At 50.0% G+C, this 14,234-nt stretch overlaps 1 protein-coding gene across 1 annotated transcript in view; it reads right to left on the reverse strand.

The window, feature by feature from the left end:
• LOC146839323 (lectin-like) overlaps positions 1–14,234 on the reverse strand; it is a 114,413-nt gene that overhangs the window by 85,921 nt on the left and 14,258 nt on the right. The gene's annotated exons all lie outside the window — the stretch shown is intronic.

Below are 14,234 nucleotides of genomic sequence, written 5' to 3' on the forward strand. Positions count from 1 at the left end.
ATGATCTAGCCGACAGAACAGCTAAACAGACTGCTCAAACTCAAACATCCGACATGACAAAGACAATAGTCCCGATGCCAACACATTGTATGACAGTTAAAGATCCTACTCTTGACGTAATTGACATACAGACACATGCTACACCAGACGAAATAAAGAAATGGACCGAATTAGGAGGGATTCAAACGGATCAAGGATGGATGATGAAGGAAAAGTCTGTGTGGTTCCTTCCTGATTCAATGGTCCAAGTTATAATTAACACTATACATAGTCCAGCACATCTAGGAGAAAAAGCTATGCTAGATAGCATTCAACACATTTGGTTCAATAAACATTTGCGAGCAGCAGCCAAACAAAAAGTTCGTACCTGTATGATCTGTTGCCAGTTCAACCCAGGAAAAAGCGTTCCCGTAGAACAGGGTGGATTTCAGCCTCCTGATCACCCTTTTGAAGTCCTCCAGATGGATTATATCCAGATGGAACGATGTCGAGGATTCAAATATGTTCTCGTCGTTGTTTGTGCTCTTTCCCGTTGGACGGAGGCATACCCGGTTTCAGATTACACTGCCCCGACTACTGCCAAACAGTTGGTTCGAGAATTCTTCCCACGATACGGTTTACCACGTGTTGTTCACTCAGATAACGGCCAGCCGTTCTCATCCGAATTAATGAAACACGTTTCACTTTTGTTAGGTTATCAGTGGAAATTCCACTGTGTCCGACACCCCGAGGCAGCAGGTCTCGTAGAAAGACATAATCAGACCCTGAAAATTAGATTGTCCAAAATATGCAGGGAGAAAGGTGTCGACTGGGTAGTAGCATTACCAGTTGCACTCTTTTACACAAGAATGGTAGCACACTCTCGAACAGGGCTATCCCCGTATGAAGTGATCTTCGGCAGACCACCAAATATGTGGGGGACGCCTATGCCACGCAAAATAACTGATATTGACTGTAATATGCTGACGGATTACTTGGCTTCCTTGATGTCTGCACTACAATCTTGTCGTTCACAGGTAGCTGCAGCTTTTCCTGACAACACTGAGGTGAAACCCCATGACGTAGTCCCGGGGGACTTGGTCCTCGTGAGGAACTTTGATCGAAAGACTCAGCTGGAACCTAGGTGGAAGTCGCCTCAGCTGGTGTTGCTCACCACAAGGACAGCCGTGAAGATCGAGGGCAGAAAAGGCTGGATTCATTCAAGTCATATCAAGAAATTTCATGGACTACAATCAGATGTGAATACCACACCTTGTGTGTCTTCACCCATTGACTCAAAACTTCCTTTTGTTGAAAAGAGTAAATCCGAACTGTATAAACTAAAACTCAGATCCAATCAGTCAAGCAATTTGATTGTTTAAGTCCTCTCCAAGGTGAAGCGGTTGAATTGTCTCTGACATGTATCCCTTGGACCTGAATAGAGAAAACACCCGAAAAATGTTGAAACGACAGGCGTACTGTAAATTACTGCGTAGTCATTGCATAGTGACATTATTAATTTTGTTCTTCTTAAGTCTTTTAATAATTACTGTAAGTATATTGTTGCACATATATTATCCTATTTCTAGACATGTTTACAATGTTACTACTGAACATTCTTTTAGTGAATTACCTCCGCTTGAGTTGTCTTATAGATTTGCGCTGCGCAATAACACGTTTATTAGTATGTTACATCATTCCCATCAGGTTAGCAATGCTACAAATTGTTGGATATGTGGCCGACTCCCTCCCTATCAGAATTATAAAGGAATTCTACCTCTCTTCCCATGCCCGTTCACACACAATGGCTCCTGTGGAGCATGGTTTAGTTTAATTAATTCTCTAGATTCGAATTCTGCAGTTTATCAAGATAACTGGGTATGGGGAAATTTGAACTTAGTTTTGCTTAAGGTCTGCTACCCTAACAAGGAGGGACTTCCCCAGAGAACAGGAACTGATCTAGAAAATGAAGTGTATGGATTAGGTAATTTTACACTTAATCTTATGATCTTAAATGTCGAATCCGAAGCTACTCCAATTTTGCCCGCTATGCCAATATTTCCAGTAAAAGGTGAATTATGTGTAAGAAAGAATGGTTCCATACATATGGGCCACAGTAGATGCACCACTGTAGTAGAATTTAGTGATCAAGGCAAGTCTACATTTAGAGCTTCTCGCCATTCCTATTTCATATGTGGTCAGACGGCATATGTACGTTTGCCTCTAGATTGGGATGGTACTTGCTACATTGGATTCCTTTTGCCACCTGTTTTTCTAGCTCCTCCTGATTATCACAGAAATACTCATCTAGTAAATAATAGAGTAAGGAGAGATCTCCCAATAGTCGATTACACTGAAACAGCATGGGAAAAATACACAGATTTCAATAAAGGTCTCTTTCCCTATATAGGTACTGTTACTAATAGTAAGCTGATACGTAGATTAACTAGAACCCTTGAAGCAGTAGTGAACGAAACTATTTCCGCCTTAGGCAATTTAACAGAAGAACAGTCTGCTATGCGGATTGTTGTGCTTCAAAATCGTCTTGTCCTTGACGTCATCCTGGCCGATAGGGGTGGAGCTTGTAGGGTCATCGGATCAAGCTGTTGCATTTTCATACCAGAAAATTCGCCATCTGTATATAAAGCCATAACTCGCCTTCATAAGATTGTAAGCCAGATACACCAGAACCCAGGCACCTGGACTTGGTCCGGTTGGTTTTGGAGTGTATTATCTACCTTTGGATGGAAGGTCCTATCTTTCCTAGGTATTGGCCTTCTCATACTATTCAGTTGCTGTCTATGTCTACAATGTGGACCAGCGATCTGTGGTCTGTGTGCCACATCGTGTATTCCACCACCAGGATTTCATTCATCACGGAAGAAGAAAGAAGAACAAATGATGCTATATGAACAGATCAATGGATTGATGAAGATTGATATCTCTTAACGGGCAAGTAGGGGACAAGGAGGGAATGTGGAAATATGGATTTTTCTGATCAGTTATGTCCCCTATCTTGGACCCCAACGGTTCCATGTATGAATCACAAGTACATGTATGTTCCCTCCAGTTCCAGTTATGAAGACGCAAACACATGTGCGCCCACCGTCAACATGTCCTCTGTCAGATCCGCCATGAATAGGCCGGATATTCCATTCCTAAGTATGAAAGGCCACTGGCTTTATATGGTCCACTTATGCCATTTTACAGTCCAGGCAAGTAGGCCCTGATTCTGTCATCGAACTCTTCTTGCCTTCTGCCTCTGAAAGCTCCAGTCTGAGCCTGCATCTGTGACCATGAACTTTGTCTCATTCTCTGCGCGGCTCACGAAGCCTGACATCAGCCTGCTGCCTGCCAAAAACTGTATTTCACCTTCGAAATTATCTGCTCCGCTCCCTGCCCGATGCATTCCTGTCTAGTAGTTTAGGTAAACATTCTTCCAGCTACCGAGCAAAGGCCCGGCTTCTCTGTCTTTATGAAAGTAATTCATAGCCCTATTGCTATGGAAGATTTCCGCCCTCGCATCTAGTATAGACACTTAGACGCTTGTACACGCACTAACAGTCAGTATAGAATAAGATACTACTCTAAGAGACCTCTCTTTTGGATAACATAGTTCTTTAAACATGGGATGTTAGATATGATTTGGGATTAGGTTGACTTGACCCTCCAGACTTCTGTCGCCACATGTAGAGCTAAATGTCAAGTCCCCTTCACCCCCTAGTTGCACGTCAATTACACGTCATGCTGCTGCGCGCGCATTTCTGCCAAGTATTTCTGCTGACATTGCGAAATTCTTTCATAGACCCACCCTATTATGACATCACATCTAATGACGTCCCCTTATCACACCCAGTTACGCCCATTTCTCGCTACGCACGAATATATTATCCATACTATCAATTGTTACGCCTCTTGTATTTGCTTCACTGTAATGCCTATTGTATAAAAGTAATTGATTGTCAATAATGTATGTACTTCACTTCCTGAACCTTCGTGGTGATGGAACTTGGAGCAACCGATTATAATCGACCATTGGAATAAAGCCCATTCCGAACCTCTAATACCACGGATTCTGCCTCTTATTTACTGAGCTATTTTATTATGTTTCTGTATCAAATTAAGTCCCGGTAATTAAAATATTTACCACAAGGGGACACGTGTTAGACCTGGCACCTTGGCGTGAGTTTCCCTTCCACTTTTTTGATGGTGTGCCTCGATTGTTTTGCTGGTGTTGTCCGCTCAGGGCACTGCGCCACGGCTGATCCGTGCCGCAGTGCAAGTGCTCCCTAAGTAAAGTGTACCTGTAATTGATGTCCATGATTGGGTTATTGGATTCACTGTCAGTCCCCAGTAAAGTGCACCAGGGGTGCCAGGGCTTGTGGATGCCAATGCTGCTGGTGGGCTTGCAGCGCTGGTTGCGCCACCCACGGAAGCGGCTTTGTAAAATGTGTCTAGGGTCCGCCACCGCAGACCCTGTGCGCGGTCCGGGACCGTCGCGCTGACTGCGCAAGTGCCCCCACTTGCCAGTCCCTAAACCTTCCCTTACTTACATATTAGCCACCCCTCTGGTAGGCCCACGGGCAGGGTGCATTGTAGGCATAAGGTAGGACATGCCCTGATGTGGGTGGCATGTCTTAGTAGTGAATTACAGCCCTTTCCGTTTTTCACTATTGAAGGCTACCTGCTCTCCGTAGGCCAGAATGGGCTGCCGGGATCGCGCCAACGCTGTGACCCCGGTGGACTCAGAGAGCATGGTAGAGTGTCAAGTTTAGTATGCCTGAACTCAGAATAATAAAATACTTCTTGTAGTCAAGTTTATTTTAATATCCTGGGTTTGTAAATACTACTTTTAGAAAGTTAGTATTTACTGACCTGACCATCTCAGTCCGCCTCTGCTGTGTGTGTGTTCTGCCTGGCAACAGTAAGGAGCAGGGTTGGGGGGATCCCCAGAGACAGGTTGGCTGCCAGGTGGTGGGCCGGGAGATGACACCAGGATGGGTGGGAGGAGTACACCTTGACTCTTGAATAGACCTGTGCTCTGCCACCACAAAGCCGGCGCCGCCCCCTGTGGGGCGGCTGATGTCTCTGCCCTGCTGCTGAAAGGAAAGAGCAGAGTCACCATAACAAAGTGCTCCAGAACTGGACTGAGCCAGGCCCAGGCCCCCGGGCGCTAAAGAACAAAAGAATCATGGTATAAAAGTAGGAGCCTGGCTCCTAAGAAATCAGAATCCTGTTTACCACAAAGAACCTCTGCCCGACTAGAAGGAGAAGGAGACGCTGGAGGAGCTGGCCTGCTGCTTGCCTTGCTGAGAAAGGAGAGGAAGAGACGACTGAAAAGACTTTGCTACTTTGTGCTTGAACATTCTCCAAGGGCTTGATCTGAGCTTGCCCCCTGACCTGAACCCCAGGACCAGTGGGTTCTCTGTGCTTCTTGCTCGTCCTCCAATTCGAGCCGTGTGTGCATCCCGCTGGAAAGAGACTGCGCCCTTCATCGCCCCTCCTAGGGCCGTGACACTCAGAAGCTTGCCTGCCTCAAACCCATGAGAGCCCCGCTCCGTCCAGAGCCGCTCTCTGTCCCCGGGCCAGGTTGCCTGCATCCCTGTCACCGCCTGCCATTGGAGCGCGCTGAACGTGCTATCACCCCTCCCGCCGGAATCCGTCCGACGACTGTGATCTACGCCGGGTCATCCAGCTGCACTGACTGTGCCCTGTGACCCCGCTTCGCTATCCCCGGACATCTCAGGCCGCGCCGCCCCCGCTGTGGAGACCCCCCAGCACCGCCGTGCTAAAGGGTCGCGGGCTGCGCCTGCCTACTTGCCCACACCTGCTGATTGAGGACCCAAGAACACTTCCCAAGCTGAGAGTCGCACCGACCTGTGCCGACTCTCCCCATCACGAAAGAAGTTCCAGTCTCGGGCTCGGGGCCCGCAACGCCTTATTTCCCCGTTCGCAGGAGCCGATCTCTGTGAGTACTGGAACCCCAAGTAACCCTTGAAAGAGACTACAAAGTATCCATTTGAAACTACGAACCAAGAACATTTGCCTGCTGTATAACCTGGTGGCCTAGCGAAAACGTTATTGGTCTTGTGATAAGTCTGCTGAGATATATATACCTATTTTTACATAAAGAAGCGTATTTTTATATATATCCAAGTCTGGTGTCCGTTTCTGGGGGGATTGATGTATTTACTGTGTGTGTGATTGTAAGTGCTTAACCAACAACGCCTGAGGAATCGCCTTGGCTGCTCACGCCACGCACCTAGAGGTTGAGCAAGGGTCATTCGCGAAGGGTTATCCTGCGCCCTGACGTGGAGGAGAGGGTTCCCGCTTGACACAAGGGCAACCTTGCGCCAACCGGAGATCCCCGACTCTAACAGGCAGGATCTGCTCGGGCTTCACCAGGTGACAGCGGACGGCCGTCACACTGGCGCCTGTGTCACGTAAGGCTTCGGCCCGACTCCCATTAATGGTTACCCACTGGCCATATTTCCGGGTGTTGGCGGGTAGGGGAGCCCGCGGGACCATGTCTCTTCCCCCTAGGCACGCTAGAACCATGGCGGCCGGTTCCCACTCTTGCTGGGCCGGCTCATATTCTTCCTGCTCTTCGGATATTCGTTCTTCCCCCAGGGCGGCGGCAGCTACCTGGCGGGGTTTTGGTGTTTGGTTCTGCGGGCAGCTTGGGTCATTGGCGTAGTGGCCGACTCGCTGGCATCGGTGGCACGTGACGTTGGCTCGGAACCCCGGGCGCACCGGGGGGATGCCCCGGCCGGCCGGTGGCGGGGTGCTGGCAGCAGAAGTGGCCGGGACGGTGTCTCTCCCTCGCCCCTGGCCTCCTCCTCCTCCTCGGGGACGGTGCTGACCTTGGTTGTTCCGGTTCTGCTCGTGGGGCCCTCTCCGGCCCACTCGGGTGCTTTCCCATCGGTCAGCTTCGGCGGCGAGTTGCCGTGGGTCAGTCAATTTGCTGTCGAGGAGGTGCTGCCTGAGCTCGACGAAGCAGTTGTTCGACAGGTGCTCCCATACCATAAGATTGAAGAGTTGCTCGTAGGTTGTTACGTGGCTCCCCTTGATCCAACCCTCGAAGGCTCGGCTGAAATAGTTGACGTATTCCACCCAAGTTGTACCCGGGATTCGGGTGCAGTCTCTGAACCTCTGGCGGTACATCTCGGGTGTGAGTCCGTAGCGGGTGAGGAGGGCAGCCTTCATGTGGTCGTAGGATGACATCTGGTGATCTGGGAGCTGCAGTAGGGCATCGCGGCCTTCGTTGACGAACCTCCCCCATAGGCCGGCTCCCCAATCACTCCGGTCGATCCGGTGGGAGGTCATGGCAATCTCGTAGGCTTTGAACCATTGTTGTATGTCGTCCTCTCGGACATATTCTCGGACAACATCCTTGGGGATGTGGACTTTTTTCTCGGTTGCCCCCGGGGTGTGCGGTCGCTCAGGCACCCCCGGTTCTTTATTTTGTTTCCGAAGTTCTATTTCCGCCAGTTTGCGCTCGTGTTCGAGTGTTATTCTTTTTTCCTCGAGCTCTCTCTGTCTCTGTTTTTCTTCCCGTTCTTCTCGGAGCCGCAGATGTTCTAGATTTAGTTTTTGCTCGGCTAACTTTAGTTCACCGTCCATTTTGAGTCGTGCCATTTCCAACTCGTGTAATCTGGTTCTTTCTCTTTCTTGGATCTCTTCCTGCGAGAGACCCGTTCCCCGCTCCTCGGGAGCCGTGGCGTTCCCCTCCGGTGCGACATTGTTTTGGTCGGAGGATCCGGTGACCCCGGTTTCTGCCCACGACTCGAGGGCGCGCTTCAAATCGTCTTTGGTACTCAGGCCGGTGGTAGCAATGCCTAGTTCCATACAGAATTGTTTAAGTTCACGGTGGCTATATTCTTCCAACTTATCCATTTGAAACTTTTCAGTGGAACCGCTATCTTTGGCTGACATCGTGGTTTTGTCGTGGGGTGAGCTACTCTCTGTACGATTACGCGTTGATTCGGATCGCGCCGCTGGCCACCAATGTTAGACGGACCGGGAGGGTCGGCCGAGGACAAGGGGAGAGGTCTCCGGGGAGAGCCGTCTCCAGCGATCGTACAGATAAATATTTTCCCCCCCACAGACAGACACCACACAGGGAGAAGATTTAGCGTTCTTTATAGGCAATTTCTTAAGGTACGATGAAATGGTACAAGGAGGTCTGGACTCAGGGGTCCCCTCGATTCGAGTCTCTCAAGATGGGAAAAAGGGGGTAGCGGGACAGTCTGGTGGTTGAGGTGGTATGATGAAATAGCTCACAATCCTCGAGCTCGGTGTTCTAGCTTGGACGGGCCGCGGCAGCGCCAGCAGGTCCCAGTGAAGATGGTCGGTACACGGTCCGCGGCAGCGCCAGCAGGTCCAGGTGAAGATGGTCGTTACACGGTCCGCGGCAGCGCCAGCAGGTCCCGGTGAAGGTGGTCGTTACAACGGGCCGCGGCAGCGCCAGCAGGTCCCGACGAGGATGGATGTTGCAGAAGGCCGCGGCAGCGCCAGCAGGCAGGACGATAGTTCACAAGGCAGGCTATGGCAGCGCCAGTAGTCCGTCAAGGCTGAGTTCTCTCGGTGTCTCTCGACTCCAGGATACAACTGCCTTCCTGCTCCGGGGCTGCCCTAGTTATAGGTCTGGCGCCCTTTGATGTCCGGACCCTCGCACTTGGAGGTCGGAGGGTCCGGGATGAAGGTGTCCAGACACCCAGCAGGGGGTGGAGCCAGTGCCTGGGGGAGCTGGAGGCGATCGGCACCTGGCGGGGGAGAGCCCTTGACGCTTCGTTCTCCCATTGACTTGCCAAGTGGTCCGCTCACCTCCTGGGTGGATGGTGGTGCCGGGATGTCGGGGCCGGCCAGGCCCAGGGTTGGGGTCGGGGGGAGGCCACGCGGCCTCGTGGCGCAGGGCCCAAGATGGCGGCTTGATCCGGCTGGGGAAGCCGGAGGTGGTTTGGTCCCGTGACACATGGGGGTCCGGGGGCAGGAGTTCCGTTGGGAGACGGGGTGCGGGTGATTCTTGTGGATAACTCCTGGCGGGCCGGGGCTCGGGCCCTGTCATGCGGGGAGGGAGCAAGCCCTTCGTGTGGCCTGTCCAACACGCACACAGAAGTAGAAGTGACAGGCGCATTAACGGTGATGCGCACACCTAAATAGAAGTGACAAGCGCATTAACGGTGATGCGCACACCGAAGTAGAAGTGACAGGTGCATTAACGGTGATGCGCACACCGAAGTAGAAGTGAAAGGCGCGTTCACGGTGATGCGCACACCGAAGTAGAAGTGATAGACGCATTAAGGGTGATGCGCACACTGAAGTAGAAGTGACGGGCGTATTAAGGGTGATGCGCACGCCGAAGTAGAAGTGACTGGCGCATTAACGGTGATGCCCACACCAAAGTCGAAGTGACAGGCGCATTCACGGTGATGCCCACACCGAAGTAGAAGTGACAGGCGCATTAGCAGTGATGCGCACACCTAAGTCGAAGTGACGGGCGCATTAACGGTGATGCACACACCAAAGTAGAAGTGACAGGTGCGTTTACGGTGAGGTGCACACCTAAGTAGAAGTGACAGGCGCATTAGCAGTGATGCGCACACCTAAGTAGAAGTGACAGGTGCATTAACGGTGATGCGCACATCTAAGTAGAAGTGACAGGAGCATTAACGGTGATCCTCACACCGAAGTAGAAGTGACGGGTGCATTAACGGTGATGCGCACACCCAAGTAGAAGTGACAGCTGCGTTCACGGTGATGCGCACACCGAAGTAGAAGTGACAGGTGCATTAATAGTGACGCGCTCATCAAAGTAGAAGTGACGGGTGCATTAACAGTGATGCGCACACCAAAGTAGACGTGACAGCTGCGTTCACGGTGATGAGCACACAGAAGTAGAAGTGACAGGTGCATTAACGGTGATATGCACACCTAAGTAGAAGTCACAGGCGCATTAACAGTGATGCACACACTGAAGTAGAAGTGACAGGCGCATTAACGGTGATGCGCACACCGAAGTAGAAGTAAAAGGGGCATTAACGGTAATGCGCACACCGAAGTAGAAGTGAAGCACGTTCACGGTGATGCCCACACCGAAGTAGAAGTGACAGGCTCCTTCACGGTGATGCGCACACAGAAGTAGAATTGACAGGCGCATTGACGGTGATGCACACACCTAAGTAGAAGTCACAGAAATATTAACGGTGATGCGCACACCGAAGTAGAAGTGACAGGCGTGTTAACGATGATGCGTACACCAAAATAGAAGTGACCGGCGCAATAACGGCCATGTGCACACCGAATAGAAGTGACAGGCGCATTAACGGTCATGCGCACACCGAAGTAGGAGTGACAGGCACATTAACGGTGATGCGCACACCTAAGTAGAAGTGACAGGCGCGTTCACGGTGATGCCCACACCAAAGTAGAAGTGACAGGCGCATTAACGGTGATGCGCACACCAAAGTAGAAGTGACAGGCGCATTAACAGTGATGCGCACACTGAAGTAGAATTGACGGGCGCATTAATGGTGACGCACACGCCGAAGTAGAAGTGACGGGCGCATTAACGGTGATGCGCACACCGAAGTAGAAGTGACAGGCGTGATAACGGTGATGCCCACACCAAAGTAGATGTGACAGGCGCGTTAACGGTGATGTGCACACCTAAGTAGAAGTCACAGGTGCATTAACAGTGATGCGCACACCGAAGTAGAAGTGACAGGCGCATTAACGGTGATGCGCACACCAAAGTAGAAGGGACAGGCGCATTAACTGTAATGAGCACACCGAAGTAGAAGTGAGGCGCGTTCAAGGTGATGCCCACACCGAAGTAGAAGTGACAGACGCATTCACAGTGATGCGCACACAGAAGTAGACGTGACAGGCGCGTTAACGGTGATGCACACACCTAAGTAGAAGTGACAGGCGTATTAACGGTGATGAGCACACCAAAGTAGAAGTCACAGGCACACCGAAGTAGAAGTGACAGGCGCATTAACAGTGATGCGCACACAGAAGTAGAAGTGACAGGCGCATTAACGGTGATGCGCGCCCTAAAGTAGAAGAGACAGACGAATTAACAGTGATGCGCCCACAGAAGTAGAAGTGACAGGCGCATAGCGATGATACGCACACCTAAGTAGAAGTGACAGGCACATTAACGGTGATGCGCACACCAAAGTAGAAGTGACAGGTGCATTAACGGTGATGCGCACACCCAAGTAGAAGTGACAGTTGCATTAACGGTGATGCGCACACCTAAATGGAAGTGACAGGCGCATTAACGGTGATGCGCACACCGAGGTAGAAGTGACAGGTGCATTAACGGTGATGCGCACACCGAAGTAGAAGTGACAGGAGGGTTCACGGTGATGCCCACACCGAAGTAGAAGTGGCAGGCGGGTTCATGGTGATACGCACACAGAAGTAGAAGTGACAGACGCATTAACAGTGTTGCGCACACCTAAGTAGAAGTCACAGGTGCATTAACAGTGATGCACATATCTAAATAGAAGTGACAGGTGCATTAACAGTGATGCGCACACCGAATAGAAGTGACAGGCGCATTAACTGTGATGTGCACAAAGAAGTAGAAGTGACAGGCGCATTAACGGTGATGCGCACACAGAAGTAGAAGTGACAGGCGCATTAACGGTGATGCGCACACCTAAATAGAAGTGACAAGCGCATTAACGGTGATGCGCACACCGAAGTAGAAGTGACAGGCGCATTAACGGTGATGTGCACAAAGAAGTAGAAGTGACAGGCGCATTAACGGTGATGCGCACACAGAAGTAGAAGTGACAGGCGCATTAACGGTGATGCGCACACCTAAATAGAAGTGACAAGCGCATTAACGGTGATGCGCCCACAGAAGTAGAAGTGACAGGCGCATAGCGATGATACGCACACCTAAGTAGAAGTGACAGGCACATTAACGGTGATGCGCACACCAAAGTAGAAGTGACAGGTGCATTAACGGTGATGCGCACACCCAAGTAGAAGTGACAGTTGCATTAACGGTGATGCGCACACCTAAATGGAAGTGACAGGCGCATTAACGGTGATGCGCACACCGAGGTAGAAGTGACAGGTGCATTAACGGTGATGCGCACACCGAAGTAGAAGTGACAGGAGGGTTCACGGTGATGCCCACACCGAAGTAGAAGTGGCAGGCGGGTTCATGGTGATACGCACACAGAAGTAGAAGTGACAGACGCATTAACAGTGTTGCGCACACCTAAGTAGAAGTCACAGGTGCATTAACAGTGATGCACATATCTAAATAGAAGTGACAGGTGCATTAACAGTGATGCGCACACCGAATAGAAGTGACAGGCGCATTAACTGTGATGTGCACAAAGAAGTAGAAGTGACAGGCGCATTAACGGTGATGCGCACACAGAAGTAGAAGTGACAGGCGCATTAACGGTGATGCGCACACCTAAATAGAAGTGACAAGCGCATTAACGGTGATGCGCACACCGAAGTAGAAGTGACAGGCGCATTAACGGTGATGTGCACAAAGAAGTAGAAGTGACAGGCGCATTAACGGTGATGCGCACACAGAAGTAGAAGTGACAGGCGCATTAACGGTGATGCGCACACCTAAATAGAAGTGACAAGCGCATTAACGGTGATGCGCACACAGAAGTAGAAGTGACAGGCGCATTAACGGTGATGCGCACACCTAAATAGAAGTGACAAGCGCATTAACGGTGATGCGCACACCAAAGTAGAAGTGACAGACGCATTAACCGTGATGCGCACACCGAAGTAGAAGTGACAGGCGCAATTACGGTAATGCCCACACCCACATTATAAATAATTACTTTTACTTGGTGCGTTCATGGTGATACGCACACCTAATCAGAAATGAAAGATTTAAAGCATATTTTTATTATGTTCTAAATTGTTTTTTTGTCTAGTAACTGCCTATACTACTATTACAATCTGTGCGAAATGTTGCTATTACATATGAGTTAAGCATTATTATGTCAAGCATTGTACCACCCCTGGTGATTCTGCTAGCACCTGGGGGCCTCCCAAGGATTGGGAACCTTGGGAAGAAGTGTTTCTTGCTCATGTAGAAGTTTTGGAAGGGGATGATTGTGCACCTGAAAGAAAGGACACTCCTTAACCTTCACCGAAGTAGAAGTGACAGGCGCGTTCACGGTGATGCGCACACTGAAGTAGAAGTGACGGGCGTATTAAGGGTGATGCGCACGCCGAAGTAGAAGTGACTGGCGCATTAACGGTGATGCCCACACCAAAGTCGAAGTGACAGGCACATTAACGGTGATGCGCACACCGAAGTAGAAGTGACAGGTGCATTAACGGTGATGCGCACACCCAAGTAGAAGTGACAGGAGGGCTCACGGTGATGCCCACACCGAAGTAGAAGTGACAGGTGCGTTCGCAGTGATTCGCACACCGAAGTAGAAGTGACAGTTGCATTAACGGTGATGCGCACACCTAAATAGAAGTGACAGGCGCATTAACGGTGATGCGCACACCGAGGTAGAAGTGACAGGTGCATTAACGGTGATGCGCACACCGAAGTAGAAGTGACAGGAGGGTTCACGGTGATACGCACACAGAAGTAGAAGTGACAGACACATTAACAGTGATGCGCACACCTAAGTAGAAGTCACAGGTGCATTAACAGTGATGCACATACCTAAATAGAAGTGACAGGTGCATTAACGGTGATGCGCACACCGAATAGAAGTGACAGGCGCATTAACTGTGAAGTGCACAAAGAAGTAGAAGTGACAGGCGCATTAACGGTGATGCGCACACAGAAGTAGAATTGACAGGCGCATTAACGGTGATGCGCACACCTAAATAGAAGTGACAAGCGCATTAACGGTGATGCGCACACCAAAGTAGAAGTGACAGACGCATTAACCGTGATGCGCACACCGAAGTAGAAGTGACAGGCGCAATAACGGTAATGCCCACACCCACATTATAAATAATTACTTTTACTTGGTGCGTTCATGGTGATACGCACACCTAATCAGAAATGAAAGATTTAAAGCATATTTTTATTATGTTCTAAATTGTTTTTTTACCTTGTAACTGCCTATACTACTATTACAATCTGTGCGAAATGTTGCTATTACATATGAGTTAAGCATTAATATGTCAAGCATTGTACCACCCCTGGTGATTCTGCCAGCACCTGGGGGCCTCCCAAGGATTGGGAACCTTGGGAAGCAGTGTCTCTTGCTCATGTTGAAGTTTTG

This window comes from Triturus cristatus, chromosome 4_1 (assembly GCF_964204655.1).
Source record: "Triturus cristatus chromosome 4_1, aTriCri1.1, whole genome shotgun sequence".
NCBI lineage: Eukaryota > Metazoa > Chordata > Amphibia > Caudata > Salamandridae > Triturus > Triturus cristatus.